General features: G+C 34.8%; 1 protein-coding gene across 1 annotated transcript in view; it reads left to right on the top strand.

Annotated features, from left to right (window-relative positions):
- The window catches only part of ARPP21 (cAMP regulated phosphoprotein 21), a 141,320-nt gene that overhangs the window by 101,134 nt on the left and 18,957 nt on the right, over nucleotides 1-21,229 (top strand). The window lies entirely within an intron of this gene.

Here is a 21,229-nt window from a genome sequence, read left to right as displayed (position 1 = left end):
GCTTCTTATTTATCCTTCGACTTCAAAAATATTTTTTTCCATTTATAATTTCTTCAATTTATACTAGTATTAAATCAAAGCTGCTTTATTTATAAGTATCTAAGTCAATATCAAAATGACATCAAAATGATATTTACATCTTTTTAAGTCACTAAAAACTGTTAGCGTTGAAGACAACTTGTTAATATTTCACTAAGAAGCACTTGGTTCTGTAAACCTCATTAATTTAAAAAAACCCATAGATTTCAATCATGTACCAAGAAAACTAGAAATGTGGTAGATGCCTTGAGGATAACTACTCTTGTCTTTCTACATCTGTTTCTGAATTAAGTTAGTCTCTCAGTGTATGTCCCTGCAGTGATGTTCAGCTGGAAGGGGGGCCGTTACACTGTAAGAGAGTGAGTAGCAGGTCTCACAGTGAACCGGTCTCTTTTCTTACTGGGTCACATCTCTCCCAGTAACTATGATTGACAGGGAGCAAGCTACAAATGTATGTTAACTGTATTGTTAGATGTCCGTTGCATTTTATTATTACTGAGCTTGGGAACACAGCAGTAATAATTAGTTATATAGTTTTCCAGTTTCCATAACTCTTAAATATTTCACTCACTAGAGTGCATAATTGTTCTGTTATAGAACAAACAACAGTTTCAATGATCTAAGTAGCTATTATAGTATAATTCTAAACTTCTAATTTTTCAGTGAATTAATATTGTATCAATAAGAAGCTTTGATAAGTAGAAATATATCCTATAAGCCTAGATTCTAGAAGAACTAAAAACATCCTGAGTTCATGTACGTGTTGTGTAATTACTATGTTAAACTGGTCAAACAAATGTTTATAATTGATTTGTAAGATAATAATTTATCATGATCCTCACATTTCTCTTATTTCCGTATACTATATTGCTTTGAGTGACCATTATTAATAGCATGTAACATACCATTTTCCCTCACTGTTTATATTCCAGAATTCTCAAAAACTGCAAATGTTCATTTCTTAAAAACAAAATCTCATTTTTTCTTTCTTTTTTTCAAGAGCATTATTCTAATTTCTGCCTCACATTAGATCTTTCAACCTCAGCAGGAAATAAAAATACTATTAAGAGTATATTTTACTATGTTATTTTTAATCTATATCTAGTACATCAGTCATGGAATTTTTATTGAGAAGGTACATATAGCTCATTCTTCATAATTATAATTTCAAAAGGTTATGCAGTAGTGAGTAAAAATCCTGCCTCTTTCTATATTTGGCATTTCATTTACTATGATATATTGTAACAGAGATGAACTATGGTACATCTGTCACTTATGTATTTGAGGATCATCTTATATCAATTTTTTCCCAATTTCTAAGACATTTTTCAGATTAGTATATAAAATTCCTAAACTTTGGAAAATGTCTACTATCAATATTCTCTGCTATATTGCATAATTGTTCTATTATAGAAAATAGTATTGTCTGCTTATTCTAAGATAAAGATAATGTCTGAATTGAGCTAGACACATCTATTCAATAGTGGTGTTTCTCAGTCTTGGGAATTTTAAGATATATGGACTTCAGCTGCCAGAAGCAACCGGACTGCGGAATTCTGGAAGTTAAAATCTACATATCTTGAGGATATTGAGAAACATTTGTACTATACAGAAGAAATTTCCCATTACCTACTTTTTAAAAAAAAAAATCTAACATCACCTTCAATTCCTTCAGCTGCTCCTGACCATGTTTAATTTCTGAGCCCAGAGAAGATCAGCCTCTGCTTCCACCTGCAGAGTTTTATTTATTATTTTGTCACTCAGTTACCTGTTTCCCCCCCATACACACACACTTTTTTAATATATATTGTGTTGAGTGGGATCACAAAAATGCCAGAAAGAAATATATTATACAGTAGTTTGCACAGAATTTACTTGAGAGTTCTGGATATCATTGTTTCTGTATTCAGAATGATAGACCAGCCTTCAAACTACCGTGCTGTTTGTCAGTACTGTATATAAAATTCCAAGAATCCATTACAGAAAAGCATTTCTAGATGTTTAAGCAAGACTTCAAGCCACCATGTCTCATAGCAAGGATTTCAATCACTAGAAAAAACGGTCTAGCAACTGAAGCCCCCAACCTCAACCTCTGTATACAAGATGGTTCATAAACTGTTGAATGAAATATTTATTTGTTTAAATGTGTATAGAAAGCAGATTTAAATCTTTGGAATATAGGAATACCTGCCAAGGATAAAATAAAAAAGCTACAAGCAAAATGGAAACATAGCAGAAACTTAAATAAACACATTGTAACTAATTTAAAACATTACAAGCAAGGGAGTTTAAAATATGTAAATTTATCAACATCTCTTAGAACTTTCTTCGAAGATTTAATAACATTTGAAATTTAAAATATGATATTGGGATATATGTGATAATCATGAGTATAGAAGAAGTACTTATCAGTAAAATAGTAAATGAGCAAACTAAAAATTATTGATTGTTGGCAGCTGAACATATATTACAGAAAAATAAATAGTTTGTCTAGCCATAGATGCCTCCAAAGCTTTAATTTAGTGTAAAAGCTTGTAAGAATGTATTGTTTACCCAGACCAGACCAAGTTCTGGTACAAGTAATTTTTGTTGTGATTCTTTTGCACAAAAAATGTGCTTTTGAGGGTATCCCTCTTAATGACTTCTACACCAATTGGTTGAAGAAACAAAAATTTCTGTATAACATTCCTAGTGTGTTTGAAAACGTGTGTTTTCCCATGGAGAGCAGTAGGAAGTTCAAGGCAGAGAGGTGAGCTCATCTGAAATTAGATTACAGTCTGACAGCAATAAATCATTTTGCAAGAGGAATAGGAAACTTTTCATTTATGCATGTTTCAAAGTACAGTTGTCCTATAGAAAAATGAAAAAAGTGAGGCACACTCCTAAAAGATTACTCACCACAAAAAAAGTATGTAAGTTCCTTGTACAAGTTATTTACCCAAGAAAAATGGCTGCCTTTGTTACATAACAAGTAACAAAACCTAAATAAATCAGTGTTTACACTTTAAAACAACTAACTACAGAAGCAATTTTACAATATAAATGGTTCAGAGCCAGGCAGAGACTTTATTTTATTTGTTTTCATTGCCAGATGACTATCAGGATCACCAAGGATGGAGATGTGTGCATCACCAGCCCACTGATGATATCTCATCCTATGGGGTCAAATGATCTCACTCAGTGGTTTCATGTTCATTTTAAAAAGGAGCACGGAAAATCCTTAGAGATTTTCAGATCCAGTCTTCTGATTGCATCATGTAATCAGCCAATAACATCTGCATTGAAAAACACAAATATAGTCAGGTCCCTAATCAGTTAGTTCCTAAAGGCATCACAGGTATTTTTATACATTTAACTATAAATGCCTGAAACAACCAAGGGATTGTCATATATCTTTTCTTTCCTTCCTGCTTATTGTTGAAGAATTCACTAGGAATGCTATTTATTCTCTTGCATGCATGCTTTTACTTCTATAATTTAAATAATTAAATTGTACAAGACATTCTGTAATATGCACCTTATCATGCATACTTTCTCGGTTTACATTATACAACCACCTTTCTCTCTTGCATTCATTCATTTATCAATAACTTCCTGAAACAACTATTTGGTCCCTGCCCAACATAAAACTGAACTACACTACATTAAGTTGGTTTATTGTACATTCCATAACCTTTCAAAATTCTACTAACCTCCTTGCCTTAACCAACAAATACAGTTTTTGCGTTCAGTCTTGCTACTTTTCTCTTTGGACAGAAACAATAACAAAAACAAATTCCATTTGTCAGAGACAGATGCTATCTTGTCTCATACATTAAACAAGTCACACAAGTGATTACATAAGCAAATCATATTCATATTTTAAGATGCCCCAGTTATACCATCTGTAACTGCAACCTTGCTAGTTTCTAATATTTTCACTACATTTATGATTTTTTAAAATTATTTTAAATCACTCCAGTTTTTTAAAAAATACATTGATAAACTAGAGCAAATATTGAGAAAGGCCATCAAGAAAGGCTGTAAGAACTGAAACTCCTGGCCTATAAGAAATTGATAAAAGACAGTTACTTTTAGTTTTCAGGGGGGGAAAAGAGAGGGAATATATATCTTCAAATATCATAAGGACTGCCTCACTATAGAAGGTTTCCACTTATTCCAGTTATTCCAGAGGGCTTGACCAGAACAAATGGGATGAAACTTCAGAGATGTAGATACATATTAGACTTTGGAAAGAATAGGTGGCCATAGGGAGTCAGTTCTTTCCCTATACCAGAGGTTTTCAGACAGATGGTACAGTAAATCCTGCTGTGTGCAAAGAGTTGGATTTCATGAGCTATTATGTCCCTTCCAAATCTATGATTCTATTATTTTTTCCCTTGAATTCTATCATGTATTGCATGTATTTCAATTCCAGAATTCCCTTATTTCAAAGAAGTGGTTTCTGCAGAAAGTGAAAGAAGGGCCAAATGATAAAAGCAGCATTGTGCATGTTTTTTGACATTGCACATATGTGCAAAATAGATAGAACAACAGCACTTATATAAATCTCCCAATTCATTATATTGGGAGATTAACACATTTTCATGCAGGAGTTGTACTTTCTCTTCCAGCAGTTCTAAATTCCATTTTGTTTTCCCCATTCTTTATTTTTCTTCCATGTCCAATTTTTCCCAACATCTCCTTTCAATTCTATCAAAAAATGTGTCTCACAATCAGAACTTCTTCTCAGCTTTGGCCATGTGCATGCATAAATATACATATGCTTAAAGCATGTTTGACACAAGGCACTTCACCCAAAACCCCCACTGAAGATGCTACATAGTTTGGTAATGAAACTAAACAAGCTCGGAGAACAGACCCTTGCCAAAATCTAGAATCAGTTTTCCACAAACGTATTATCATGCTAAGCCTAACTGATATTATTAGAAGTAAGGGCTATGGGCCAACATACCTAAGAGATGAATTACATTTTTGTACAGAACAAAAGACAGAAAAATAATAATGCATGATATAAAAGACTAAGTTCTGCAATTGTTCTTCAGTTTCCAGTTCTGAGGGTGGAAGTGAAGACCATTTTTTAGCCTCACTTTCTCCAGTCTAGATCTCTTCATATGCTGGGATGAATCTTAAAACTTCTCACCAATTAGAATCAGTACAGAAATGACTAAGATTCACATCTGTAAATTGTAGCCACATGCTGACTGTAGAATTCATCCAATTATTAGATAAGGCTTTGAGAAAATGTCATCTCCAACATCTGTACTGGGATGTCTCATCCCACAAGGAAGTATGCTAATGCAGCAACCAACTCTCTTTGTTCTCACACATAGTGGTTGGATTGCATCCAAAACTGGGGATAGCTTTCTATTTCTGTACAGCATTTGTACCTTAATGGAATAAGTGATTTGCATTTTTTGAATTTATGAACAAATAATATCAGTCTTAACATTCACTGTTCCTAAAATTTAATGTAGGTTATTCATATTCAAATATACTTGTGTTATCCAAACACTTTATCTTTCTTCTTTTAAAATCATTTCTGCTTTTTCCCTCAGAGTAGAGAACAATTGATTACATCCAATAACCCCTATATGACTAGACTGCAGTTACCTAAAACAAATACATATTTTAAACATATTTGCAGAAATCCCCCAAATACCAAACACTTTTTCCAAATTAAGAACGCTGTATCTATTTGATCATGCAAAGTCAGGATTCAAAACATTCATGGAAAAGACGTTTGATTCTATACTGTTGTACAAGTGACTAGCTTTCAAATGTTCCTTAATAAAATTGGAAAATGTGCTTAATTATAGTGATTTAAGCAAATAACATCTTTATTTTAAATGTTTACTTATCAGTGTAAAAGTGCAGTAGAATTTTCATTTTTACTTTCTAAAACTGCTATTAAATTCCAGCTGCAGAGATTAACTTTTGATTCTTTTGTGCAGAGGGCCCCAACCTTTTGGGCACCAGGGACCAGTTCCGGGGAGAGAGGTTTTTCCGAGGGCCAGAGGATGTGTGGTTTTGTGTGCTGCCTGCATCTCACGGATGGGGCTTTGCTTATTTGTGCGGACCAGTTGCTGGCATGCTGCAGCCCAGTACTGGTCCACGACTGGGGTTGGGGACCCCTGCTTTAGTGACAAAAGAAAAAAAAATCCAAATAAGTCCCCAGAAGTGTTCACACTAATGCAGATAGATAAAAAAGGAGCTCTGACAGGAGGAACAGTTATAAAAATATAACAAATTAATCAGAGATTCTATCAGAAACAAAATGGTGTAATCTATCAAAATAGATTTCATCACAGAACAGATGGCAGCCTTGAAGAGTATCTGTTTGCATACTTCATTCTATTCTTAAAAATTCGTCCAACCAAGACAATATTTTGAAAAGTTGAACTAAATTTATTTATTTATTTATTTATTTATTTATTTATTTATTTATTTATTTATTTATTTATTTATTTATTTATTTATTTTAATTCCATTTATATCCCACCCTTCTCTGAAGACTCAGGGCGGCTTACAAGCTTAGCAGTAGCCTTCATTCTATGTATACAATCTCAGGCCTTTTACAAGGGATATACTATAATATTATAATTATGTAATATATATATTAAATTACATGCAGCAAACTTGTATGAAATTTAAACAAATAAAAATAATTATACTAGAGACTAATCAGCAATAATAACATTAAGGTTAGAGTTCATATTTGTTTGCATATGTTTGTTATATATATATATTGGTTTATATTATGTTTACAACATTTTATCAAATATCACATGTTAGAAAAGTTGCAAATGACATTTGATTTTTTTAAAGGCTAAAATAGAAAAAAGCAAAACAATAGAATAATATTTTAAATGTTGTATTTTTACCTACAAGAATCTAACACTGATTTACTTGACCTTGAAATTTCATTAAACATGAAATGTGCATGCATATAATGGTGATCATGGTAAAAAGCTATCACTAATTGTGATTATTATTATTTTTAGTTGTTAGAATTTCTATTATGTTAACTATAAATAGCCATTTATGCACTTTAGAAGACCCAAGGAAATAAAATGTTAAGCTGTACAATGTTTAGATGCAAAGGTAATTTAGGAAAGTATGCTTGCATCTCCTTTAATGTGCTTTGTCTTTCCAGGATATCTCCTTTACCACATGATCAGAGATAAATATTAATTTTAGGACTTGCAGTTAAATGTTTCATATACATTCTTAAGTGCTCTGAGTATGAAAAAACTCCACATCATAACAAAACGCTGTTAACCCAGGATTGAAGAGATGCTATAGAGTAAGCCTCTTAGCTGAAAGTATTTTTTAAATTTTCAGATCTTAATTTGTATAAATATTCATAGATAAGTGGCTATTATTTTAATTTCAACAAGTAGATAAAAATGTCAATTCCTTTCTAAACATCTACTGTAGCCAATTATGCAACAAACCTTAATAATAATAATAATAATTGCTGTATATGCAGCCAGCATATTCCAATGGAGTTTGAGCTAAACAAATATGCCATTGTCACTGGGAAAAATAGTGAAAACGGAAGGGATCCAGTTGCCCTATGGAAATAATATCCAGACTCTGGGTGAAGGCAGGCATTACAAATACTTAAGCATCCTTCAAACTGAGAATATCAAGTACACTGAAGTGAAGAAGAAGATTAGAAGTAAATTTATCATGAGACTGAAGAAAATCTTAGCACTGTAACTCAGTGGAGGAAATATCAAGGCAGCTAACACCTGGGCAATTCCAGTCATTAGATATACAACTGTAGTAATGGACTGGAGTCAAACAATGAAAAACCTGGATAAGAAAGACCAGAAAATAATGACAATGAATCATGCCCTTCATACACACAGTGATGTTGATAGGCTCTACTTACTAAGAAAAATAAGTGGGCATGGAATGTTACAAGTATATCAAGTAGTTGAAGAAGAAAAAAGGGCATTGGAAGAACATCTAAAGGACAGTGAAGATGCACTGAAGCTAGTACACCAGGAAGGTTTACTGAATATCACTAACTACAAGAACAAAGGAAGAAAAGAGGCATGGTAAGATAAAGTATTACATGGCCAGTACATACAAATAAATAGGGAAAGTAAATAACAGCAAATGGCAATGGATAAGAGCAAAAAGTTTGAAGAAAGAGATAGTGGGGATAATTCTGATTACACAAGATCAAGCCTTAAGAAGAAGCGCATACAGTAGAAAGCCAGCATTGAGAAGACAGCAATAGATAGCAAATGCCACTTATGAAAGGAAGCAGAACAAACAGTGGACTACTTTCTTAGGTGCTGCAAGAAGGTGACCAATATTGACTACAAACAATAGTATAAAAAAATAGCAACAGTGGTGCATTTGAATATATTTAAGAAATACCAAGTAAGAACTGGTGGTACCACAAAAGATATAAAATAATAGAAAATGAAGAAGCTAAAGTGTTCTGAGACTTTTGAATTCAAACAGATAAGAACCTGCCACTTAACACCTCAGACTTAATAACTGTCTATATGAAAGTCAAAAAAAAGTCTGCAGTTGATGTGACAATACCTGGGAAAATCAGAATTAAAAGAAAAAGAACTAGAGAAAATCACACAACAGATACTTGCAAATATAAGTAAAATGATTGTGGCAAAAGAAAGGAAAGATAGTACCAATAGTAATAGGAACCTTGATGTAATCTCAAAATATCTGGAGTACTACTTGAACACTATCAGCATTGACTAAATTACCATCAATCAATTGCAAAAGGCAGCTTTACTTTGGATAGCTTACATACCTTGACAATACTTTAGTATTATTAAACCACACCTGCTTATATCATGTCTTTGAGAAGGACTGGACAGATAGACAAAAATGCAAAATCTAAACATTTAGATAATGATGGGTTTTTTTAAAACACAAAGCTAGAGGTTTATACTAGCTGTTATATTTTTATATGAAAGAAATTAACTTTTTGTAAATGTATCAATTCTGGGAATGTAAGTATGCATGCATGCATGCATGCATGCATACAGTATATTGTATATGTACTGCAGATAGATGATAGACACACACACACGGTGTGATTGAAGAAAAAATATATAATGAAGGGGGAAATAGACACACAAAAATTGGCAGTAAAAATTAATTACTTTGGCCTGCATGGGTCATGCCTAAAGATGCATAGATATTTTAGTTTTACCTATTATTTCAGTATATTTTGCTCTTTATGATCCCACAGATTTCTCAGTTGAGCAAGGATCTTTTAGTAGCAAGGAAAATCGGTACTATACAATCAAAGTATAAAACATTTCATATTAACTATTAACAATAGCTTGTTTTGAATGAACGGTGTTTCATAAGAACCCATTTCAACCAAAGGTTTAGGTATTAGCACTATGTATTGGATTTTGCTTGGGTATTCAGTAAAAATCCAAACGATAATGTTTGGATCATCTATTTTCAACAATTATGTAGCATGGTATAATTTAGATTTGTTATGCTGTTTCTACTATAATCCAGACAGATTCCTAAAAGTCACAACTGACTCATTGAATGTGTTTTCATAAGCTCTTACAAAGCCTTGAAAAAATGTTTTTAAAAGGACTACACTTGGACTCCTAATAATTGTGAAGCACTTCGTCAGACTTTATAACTTTACTTAACAAGTAATACATTTCACAATGTGAGAGAAATAAGAATGCTTTAAAAATTGCCAGTTTAATGGGACAAAAATAATGTATTAAGAGCTAAATTTATTTTTTAAAAAATCAACAGGTCCTCACAGTTGTAGTCACAGCAGTGTCCTTGCAGTTACACGATGACTTTCAATTATGACATTACAGCATTCAGTGAATACATGATCACCATTTATAAGCGCACTGCCAACTTTTGACAAAAGGTCAACGGGAAAGCCAGCAAGAGGTCACAAATGGTGATCACATGACCACAGAATGCTATGAACATGTGAGATTAATGTAACAAAAGCAACATGGATTGCCAGAATTATTATTGTAGGTGGCATAGTGGTGACATTACACCTTACAATTGCATTGCTTAACAATGGAGTTGCCAGGCCCAATTACCTTTGGTAGATGAGGAGTATTGTAATTACTCTGTTATTTAAAATGTATAATCAGAGATAATGAGGTCACATAGAGAAGTAAATGCCATAGACAAAAATTGTAGGCATAGAATTTAGCTGAATTCTGATTTCATTTTGTTCAAATCCATCATAAATAAAGTTAACATTTGCTTTGTTCATGTCACTAGAGATAAATAAACATGAAAATATTATCTTAGAACAATGGTTTACATGTAATAGGATATTCTTGGCATTTAAATCCTGGTGAAAACATTATTCCTCTTCTTCCAATCCTCCAAGAACAGGATTTTCTCTGTGAGGTCAGGCTTAATTCCAGAGGCCATTTGTAACCACTGTAAATATGAAAATATGACTCTGCTAACACTGTCACTATCATAATGTTACCTTCTTTTTCTGCCTTCAAAGCACAGCAGAAATTTTTTATGCCTTTTGGAAGCCACCATATGTGAGGGATTATAATGAAAACCATATTATCACAATAGTTTGGGCCCTTGGGCATCTTCAACCTTCTTTCACTAGGTTCTGGTAGGTACAGTAATTTGTCATTGAAGTGGCCTATACTGCTGAAATGTGCTCTTTGAAAGCAGAGGCACAGCTAATATGCTTTTAGAATGTCTAGGAGTTGCCTCAGTAAATCACAGCTGTCACTGTTAGTATTTGTCAGGACAAGACATTATCTTCCCACATTCATGGTGGAAAGTCTTTTGGGATATTTATGTATTAAATTCTCACACATCATAAAATGAAATTAAACAAACTTCATTCAGAAGGCTTGTTTTATCGTTTTGTTTTAAGATAGTTTACTGTACTTAGGTTTGTTTTATTGCAGTAATTAGTTATTTTTATTTTTATTACTTGACTGTAAAAATGGTGGAAGCCTATTTTAATGTGTTAATTTGCATCCTTATAAATTGTTATGTAGCAGAATATAATTTCATTTTGTATTTAAAGCCCATATATATTACGTTTTGCTTGACAAGTGATACAAAGATGCACACATGTTCAGAAGATCTCAGAAGGATCTCAAAGCAGTCACACTGAACTTCTAAAGGAGGGGTGCCAAACTCGCAACATCATGTGACATATCGCAATGTATCACAACTTTTTTTTCATTGCCGGCAGTGGGGTGGGCGCAGTTTCACCATGGCAAAATTATTTGACTTTGAAATTAATCTACCTTGACTATCATTTCAGAATAGAAAAACGGAAGACAATTTTTAAAAGTAAATAAAATTTAAAGCAGTCGTAGTAAGCATCTGAGTTAATTTCAATAGGAAGTTTCTAGAAAATGCTATGCCTCCTTCCTTCTCTTTACTAAGCAAGACAGTTAATTGTTCAGTTGTTCTCCTATTTTACAACCTTTCTTGCCACAGGTGTTAAGTGGATTACTGAGATAGCTAAGTTAATAACACAGTTTTAAAGTGAATCTGGCTTCCCCATTAATTTTGTCAGAAGGTCACAAAAGTTGTTCACGTGACCCAGGGGTACTACCCATTATAAATATGAACAAATTGCCAAGTGTCCAAACTTTGATCATATTATCATGGAAATGCTGCAATAGTTGATAGGGTGAAAAATGGTCATAAGTCACTTTTTTCAGTGCCGCTGTAGCTTCAATCGGCCGGCGTCAACTCCCCTCCGCCCTGTGCGTTCCCACAGAGAGGGCCTCCTCAGGGTGCCTCCAGTCAGAGAATGCCGGCTGGTGGCCCCCAGGGGGAGGGCCTTCTCTGTGGGCGCCCCGGCTTTGTGGAATCAACTGCCGGTGGAGCTCCGGATGGCACCGGATCTCCGCTCCTTCCGACGCGGGTTAAAGACCCACCTGTTTGAACAAGCTGGCCTGGCCTGATGGGGAGTTAATTTGGGTTTTAAATATTTGTATATTTTATAGTTTTATCTTGGGCATTAATTTAATTCTATTTTAACTTTTGTAGTTTTGTATTTTTATTATATGCCCTGTTCACCGCCCTGAGTCCCTCGGGAGAAGGGCGGTATAAAAATTTAATAAAACTAAACTAAACTAAACTAAATGAATAATTGTAAGTTGAAGATTATCTGTACTACCAAATTTGCTTCATCTCCATTTCTCTAGAGCTTTCCAGGGGAAACGCTTGAGATTCCTTTTATTTAGTAAATTCCTGTATTATAGCAGTGGATTGTTGAAAGAACAAATGAAAAAAACAAGCCTTTAAATGTACATCTAGAAAATGTTAATATAAATTCATTTCCTCATGAGAGAACTCATTTAGCCAACTTAAAATCACTTCACTTCCCAAACTGACTTTATTAAATTTACTGTATTGTGCTGTGACAAATACACATAATTACATCAATGCTCCATGCCATCTGTTCCCATAAAGCTACTTTAAGTATATAATAAAATTTAATTTTTTTAAAAAAACAGAAACAGGTCTCTAGATTCTATAACAAGCTGTGTTTTAAAGTCACCTCTGATATAGTTTGTCATCTGGAATGTGGGTGGCTGAGATAACACTTGCTGTATGATAAAGTCCGCCTCACCCCCTCCTATTCTTACTCTCTTAGACTTCCAAAACTATATAGTAATAGACGTGATTCAGATGTGACTGAATCTCAAATCAAGTTGAGCTAATTCTGACATGACAAATATCCAAATCAAAGTCAGATTAATTAATCAAAATTCAATTATTTCTGAAGCTTAGCTAATGCTTCAAATGTTTGTTATTTAAAGAAAAAATTGCCAGCAAGCAATGGGTTTATTACTTCCCACCCCAGGGGAATTTCAGAATGAGGAAAAAGTGGAAATGTTCCAGTTTTGTAATCCAGGCTGAATTATTTTTACTTGTATCCAGAGTGAATTATGTTTATTTCGTCTCTTCAGTTGCTGGGCTTTGGAAAAGGAATGTTAAAATTATAAACCGTTGAATTATTGCAATTCAGTGTTTACTATTAGTTTTATTCTAAAGAACAAAAATATCAACTCCAAAGAGTGAACACATCTTTTTGTGATAGAGTGGCTCAATTGGCCTTAAAAGAATCAGTACTTGGCCCACTCTTGAAAAAGCAACTTCCTGAATGTTAAGAGTTTGTGACAAAAACTGTCCAATCATAAATACTATTTTAAGAATAGTATGCTTTTGAATGCCTCAGGGACAAAGCACATGTTGACTCTGTAATTCTTTGCTCCACTACAACCAGCATTACTTCGTGTTTTGTTGTACTTTGCTACCAGCCAATACGCACATTAAAGAAAAATATTTCAATTTTTTATCCATTTTTCTGATTTTTCATAGAACTTTTATTGGTTTTTAACTATAACAAATCTCCAGTGCCTGGTGTGTAGTGTGTTGTCTTGGTTTATATTTTAACAAGAAAAAAAAACAAAGGACAGTAATAATTAATTAACAGTCAATAATGATTAAATTTGATAATTTTATAATTAATATATTAATTGATGATACATTTCTTTGATCTTCCCTTCTCCCATTTGTATTTTCCTTCCTCAACCTTAGCCAAAATATAATTCTTAATATATAATATTAATTATATATATTTTAAATATATAAATGATTAGGTATAGGCATTTTTTTGTATTTATACAAATAATAATCTCTATATATACATTTTTTCAGCTTATATTATTCTCATCACCATCATCTCATTAGTTCAGCATACATCCTATTTTTATAATTTTTGTTCCCTTATATTCCTTTATATTCAATCCAATTCTAATCAGTCATAATTTCTTCATATTAGTCATCTAACTCCCGTTCATGGATTACTGCCTGTCGTGGCGAAGGGGCTTGCATAATTCAATGAAGCTATGAGCTATGCCTTGCAGGGCCACCCAAGACTGAAAGGTCATAGCAGAGAGTTCTGACAAAACGAGATCCACTGGAGAAGAAATAGCAACCCACTCCAGTATCTTTGCCATGAAAACCCTATGGACAGTACCAAAAGGCAAAATGATACGATGCTAGAAGATGAGCCCCGGAAGGTGTCTAATATGCTACTGGGGAAGAGCAGAGGGCTAGTACTAGTAGTGCCAGAATGAATGAAGCGACTGGGCCAAAGCCAAAAGGACGCTCAGCTGTGGATGTATCTGGTGGTGAAAGGAAAGTCCAATGCTGTAAAGATTTTTTTCTCCATAGGAACCTGGAATATAAGATCCATGAATCAAGGAAAGTTGGACGTGGTCAAACAAGAGATGACAAGACTGAACATCGATATCTTAGGAATCAGCGAACTAAAATGGACAGGAATGGGTGAATTTAATTCAGATGACCATCAGGTATACTACTGCGGGCAAGAATCCCTCAGAAGAAATGGAGTAGCCTTCATAGTCAAAAAAAAAATAGGAAAAGCAATACTGGGATTTACACATGGACATCACCAGACGGTCAACACAGAAATCAGATTGACTATATGCTCTGCAACCAAAGATGGAGAAGCTCTATACAGTCAGTAAAAACAAGACCAGGAGCTGACTGTGGCTCAGACCATGAGCTTCTTGTTGCAAAGTTTAGGCTTAAATTAAAGAAAGTAGGGAAAAGCGCTAAGCCAGTCAGGTATGAATTAAATCATATCCCTGTTCAATATACAGTAGAGGTGACAAATAGATTTAAGGAATTAGATCTGATAGACAGAGTGCCTGAAGAACTATGGACAGAGGTTCGCAACATTGCACAACAGGTAGCAACCAAAACCATCCCAAAGAAAAAGAAATGCAAGAAAGCAAAATGGCTGTCTGAGGAAGCTTTGCAAATAGCTGAGCAAAGGAGGGAATCGAAAGGCAAGGGAGAAAAAGAAAGATATGCCCAATTAAATGCAGAATTCCAAAGAATAGCTAGAAGAGATAAGAATGCCTTCTTAAATGAACAATGCAAAGAAATAGAAGAAAACAATAGAATAGGGAGGACCAGAGATCTTTTCAAGAAAATTGGAGAGATGAAGGGAATGTTTCATGCAAAAATGGGCATGATAAAGGACCAAAATGGCAGGGACCTAACAGAGGCAGAAGAGATTAAGAAGAGGTGGCAAAATTACACAGAAGAACTGTGTAAAGAACTTGAGAATCTTGGAGTGGACAGATGACCATCAGGTATACTACTATGGGCAAGAATCCCTCAGAAGAAATGGAGTAGCCTTCATGGTCAATAAAAAAGTAGGAAAAGCAATACTGGGATACAATCCCCAAAATGCCAGAATGATCTCAGTTTGAATCCAAGGCAAACCATTCAATATCAGTAGTCCACGTCTGTGCCCCAACCACCAGTGCTGAAGAGGATGAAATTGACTGGTTCTATGAAGCCCTACAGCACCTTATAGAACTAACACCAAAAAATGATGTCCTTATCATCATGGGGGATTGGAATGCTAAACTAGGAAGCCAAAAGATAACTGGAATAACAGGCAAGTTTGGCCTTGGAGTAAAAAATGAAGCAGGATACAGGCTGATAGAATTTTGTCAAGAGAATACGATGGTCATAGCAAACACTCTTTTCCAACAACCGAAGAGACGGTTCTACACATGGACATCACCAGACGGCCAACAGAGAAATCAGATTGACTATGTGCTCTGCAGCCAAAGATGGAGAAGCTCTATACAGTCAGTAAAAACAATACCAGGAGCTGACTGTGGCTCAGACCATGAGCTTCTAGTTGCAAAGTTTACACTTAAACTGAAGAAAGTAGGGAAAAGCACTAGGCCACTCAGGTATGAATTAAATAATATCCCTGACAAATATACAGTAGAGGTGACAAATAAACTTAAGGAATTAGATCTGATAGAGTGCCTGAAGAACTATGGACGGAGGTTCGCAACATTGTACAAGAGGTAGCAACTAAAAGAAAAAGAAATGGAAGAAAGCAAAATGGCTGTCTGGGGAAGCTTTGCAAATAGCTGAGGAAAGGGAAGCAAAAGGCAAGGGAGAAAAAGATACACCCAATTGAATGCAGAATTCCAGAGAATAGCTAGAAGAGATAAGAATGCCTTCTTAAATGAACAGTGCAAAGAAATAGAAGAAAACAATAGAATAGGGATGACCAGAGATCTCTTCAAGAAAATTGGAGAGATAAAGGGAACGTTTCATGAAAAAATGGGCATGATAAAGGACCAAAATGGCAGGGACCTAACAGAGGCAGAAGTGATTAAGAAGAGGTGGCAAAATTACACAGAAGAACTATACAAGAATGAGCTTAACATCCTTGATAACCACAATGAGGTGGTCAATGACCTAAAGCCAGACATCCTAGAATGTGAAATGAAGTGGGCCTTAGAAAAGCTGAGTAACATCAAAGCTAGTGGAGGTGACAGTATTCCAGCTGAGCTATTCAAAATCTTAAAAGACGATGCAGTAGAAGTGCTACACTCAATTTGCCAGCAAATTTGGAAAACTCAACAGTGGCCACAGGATTGGAAAAAATCAGTTTACATTCCAATTCCAAAGAAAGGCAGTGCCAAAGAATATTCAAACTATCGCACCATTGCACTCATTTCTCATGCTAGTAAAGTTATGTTTAAAATCCTACAAGCTAGATTCCAGCAGTATGTGGATCGAGAACTACCAGAAGTACAGGCAGGATTTCGAAGAGGCAGAGGAACTAGAGATCAAATTGCCAACATACACTGGATCATGGAGAAAGCTAGAGAGTTCCAGAAAAACATCTGCTTCATTGACTATGCCAAAGCCTTTGATTGTGTGGATCACAACACACTGTGGCAAGTTCTTAAAGAGATGGGAGTACCAGACCATCTTATTTGTCTCTGAGAAACCTATATGCGGGTCAAGAAGCAACAGTGAGAACTGGACACGGAACCACTGATTGGTTCAAAATTGGAAAAGGAGTCCGGCAAGGCTGTATACTGTCGCCCTGCCTATTTAACTTATATGCAGAGCACATCATGAGAAAGGCAGGGCTAGATGAATCAAAAGTTGGAATTAAGATTCCGGGAATCAACAACCTAAGATATGCAGATAATACCACTCTAATGGCAGAAAGTGAAGAACTAAAGAGCCTCTTGTTGCGGGTGAAGAAGGAGAATGCAAAAGTTGGGTTGAAACCTAACATTAAGAAAACCAAGATCACGGCATCGGACCCTCTCAATTCCTGGCAAATAGATGGGGAAGAAATGGAGGTAGTGACAGATTTTATTTTCCTGGGCTCCAAGATCACTGCAGATGGGGACTGTAGCCAAGAAATTAAAAGATGCTTGCTCCTCGGGAGGAAAGCCATGACAAATCTAGACAGCACACTAAAAAGCAGAGACATCACCCTGTCAACAAAAGTGCATATAGTCAAGGCTATGGTCTTCCCAGTTGCAATGTATGGCAGTGAAAGTTGAACCATAAAAAAGGCTGAGCGCCAAAGAATTGAAGCCTTTGAACTCTGGTGCTGGAGAAGACTCCTGCGAGTCCCTTGGACTGCAAGGCGATCAAACCGGTCAGTCCTAGCGGAAATCAGCCCTTACTGCTCTTTAGAAGGCCAGAGTCTGAAGTTGAAACTCAAATACTTTGGCCACCTAATGAGAAGGAAGGACTCACTGGAGAAGAGCCTAATGCTGGGAAAGATTGAGGGCAATAGAAGAAGGGGACGACAGAGAATGAGTTGGCTGGATGGAGTCACTGAAGCAGTAGGTGTGAGCTTAAATGGACTCCAGAAGATGGTAGAGGACAGGAAGGCCTAGGGAAACATTGTCCATGGGGTTGTGATGGGTCAGACGCGACTTTGCAGCTAACAACAACAACAGTCATCTAACTGTCTAAATTTTCCCATTTAGGTACATCATCCCAATATTTTATGTCATGCATTATAAAAATACTATCCTTTTTATCTGTCTTATAGTATCTAGGTATAACATCCTTTCTCATCAGTTTTTATTTTACTTATATATTAATAAAAGTTACATCAACCTAATATTTTAACATTTAATATATTATAAAACATACTATATTACTTAAATCTCATTGTCCTTCTTTTGTAAGCCCCCTCTATGTTTGAAATTTTTTGTTCTTTTAGCCATATTCAAACACATGTTTATTCATGTAATAGTCCATCTGGTAGGGTGAGTCAAATCTCTTGTATCTGTCTCTGATCTTCTTTTGCCAAGTAATTTTCCAAGTTGATGCAATTCACTTACCAACAGTTTTTGTATTTTTACAAATGTTGTTGGGAATACAAAAAATGAAGTAAGTAAGATAAATTCTTTCTGTCCCCCAAACTGTAATGGTTCTCCTAATAATTCCATTTCTTTTTTTGTATCAGAACCTTGTAGATTTTTCCTGTTTGTGTCAAATTGTAATTCTTTTCCTTTGTTATTTCATCAATTTGATCATACTCTTCTAGTTTGTAATCTGCTATCTGATTTGTTTGTTCCTTTGTTGTTATTTCCTGGGTATTTTTTTAATTGTAGATTTAGATTGGAAATAGGCTTATTTAAATCCTCAAAGTTGTTTCGAATTTTGTTGTGGTTTGAGTCTATTGTCATTTGTCTTTATTTATTTATTTTATTTTATTTTAATTCCATTTATATCCCGCCCTTCTCCGAAGACTCAGGGCGGCTTACAAGCTTAGCAGTGTCATAACATTACATATATTTTCTCCAGGAAAGTTTTATCTTGCCTTGAATTATTGCTTCTGGAGGCCCTTAATTTTTCATGCTAAGTCCTTCAGGAGAAAATATTGAATGTGGCATCCTGTCATTTTTTAATACATGTGATATCCATGTTGTCTCCCCACTTCAAATAATATTTCATCAATGTTTTAATTCAAAAGTCAATTTATCAGTCAGTCAAAATTACAGATTCAGTATATTAAGCCAGTATATTAAATCCTTCCTGCAAATGCTCTTCTAAAAGATTAGCCAAAAAGTTGACGTTTTACTTTTTCTTAAACAGTTCTTAGGTTTAAGCAATAGTCCAGGTGTTGTTTTTTTCTTTCAAACACATTTTAATCTTATAGCTGGTTCTTCCTTTGTTCCCAGCTGTCTTCAAGGTTATTTGCAATTCAAAGGAAAAACTTTTTCTTTGTTTCTGGGCATTCTGCCAATTTCAGAGTCCTTATTGTTATTGTTCTATTCTCTGATTCTTCACTAGATGCCAGCATCTACTTTTTACTTTTTACCGTTTTTCTTTCAATCAAAAAGTTATTTTTGTCATATATTTTTATAATTCCATCAGAAGTTTTTTAGGGTATAATCTTGACAGTTTTTTAGTTCCTAGATTTGTCCACACTTAAATATTTTAAATCAAATTTTAGTACATCTCTTTCCACCTTTTATGTTAATTTGCTGCTTCCATCTGTAAGGGAATGGGGATATAGTCCCCTCCCTTCACTTCTGGAGATTTTCTTGCTTTGGGGATATTTTCAAGGATTTAAATAGTAGATAGAAGAAAGAAGATTAGTACTCTCACCAATTCCAAGCACGCTGTTCACTGATGTTTAGGTTTGTGCTCTGGGACTTCGGCTGCAAGTAGCTTGGGCTAGATGCTGATCTCATGCTAGCTTTTCTCCTGTTGGGTTCAGAGGGCTTTCCCCGGATCAAACAAAGTAATTGCCATCGCTTCATGATCGTCGGGGTACCCCTCCTTCACAGTCACCTTTCCGGGGCAACTTCGGACCCATCTAGGGTCTCCCAAGCAGGAAGAGACTAGCCATGGGGAGCAGAGGTCCACTCTTGTGCGGCCATGCGCTGTGGGCACAAAAACCAGAAGTCCATTTTATTGAAATTTAGATTAGGAGATTCTATAAGTGAATCTGCAAAGCAGACTGTCCTCCAGATCAGCATGTTATGTTTAAATTGAATATTGTCAATGTATACACTTCTTTATTATTTATTACACTATTATTCTTTGATCATAGTTATGGAGAAACATGAATATATGTTATCTTTGATAACAGTGATAAGTAATGCCTGTCACTTTTTTAAAGTATGAACATAACTTTTTAAAACAAATAGTTATTCTAGTGTTACTTTTGTATTCATGAATGATGCTCATTGTTGTGGATTGCGGTTAGTATTATTTTAAGAAATATATCTGTCAAGATAATAAGCATACAAATACATTTCATGGTAATCTCAGTCTTAATATACATAGTAGAAATAGCAGTAACTACATTCCTTATGTTGTTGTTATCATTTTGGTTGTGGAAGGTTATTTTAATTTGTTACTTATGCTGTGATATTTTTGTGTGTGCCTTCTTTGAGTCCCTACAATTTTCTTAGCAGGAATTTTAGGAACTAATTTTCCATTGCCTTGTTCCTGGGGTTGAGAAAGATTGACAGTTACCTACCTACCTTTAACTCACAGTTTCTTGGCTTCTAGCCTGGAGCTTTTAACCACATTTCCAAACTGGTTCTAGTAACTTTAATACAGAGCATCTAAATTATCAAAAATAAATTACTAGTAATGAAAAGGCATTTTGTTTTAAAATCCAGAATTGTCTGCAACATGAATTTTGCCTTTCAATATATTTGTAACTCACAGATATAAAACAAAATTCAGCTTAATGTAACTGATGCAGTATTTTCACCTTAGTGAAATTTTAGATGTAGGTAATAGAATCTGCTGTGTAACTAATATGGGAAAAGAATTGTCATATGAATGCACACCTGGGAATATCCCATAGAGACTGAATGGCTCTATTTGACTAATTAGATGTTATGTCAATCCCGAGGTATAATGAGCAGGTCCTTCTGCCAGGGAATGAGAAATAGGAATATGCTCGGGATCACAGTCCTGCTATTATGGAAACTGGAATTAATATATTTAAAAATCATTGAACCCATCAAAATGCATTGGCATGCAGGGATTACCAGATATTTTTACAAGCAAGAAGCCTCACAGAAATGAGTAAAGTCTGGGACAAAACAATATTTTGGTACATGGAGCATTTCTGAAATTCATGGTGTGATGAGACTCAGATAAGTCATAACTGACTGCATTTTTTCCCTTAAGCTCAATTATGTTTACTATTTTATGTTTTGAACATCCGCACTGAATTTTTTTTCCTTTCCTTTTTACCTACCTCTACAAGGATTTTGGAATTTGGCTGCTGAGTCTTCTTAATCTTAAAACGGAGCAAGGTGAAGACTCATATTTGCCCTTT

This window comes from Vipera berus (assembly GCF_964194415.1).
Source record: "Vipera berus genome assembly, chromosome: Z".
Classification (NCBI taxonomy): domain Eukaryota; kingdom Metazoa; phylum Chordata; class Lepidosauria; order Squamata; family Viperidae; genus Vipera; species Vipera berus.
The sequence above is the reverse complement of the archived record's forward strand: the minus strand, read 5'-3'. Positions and strand labels throughout refer to the sequence as shown.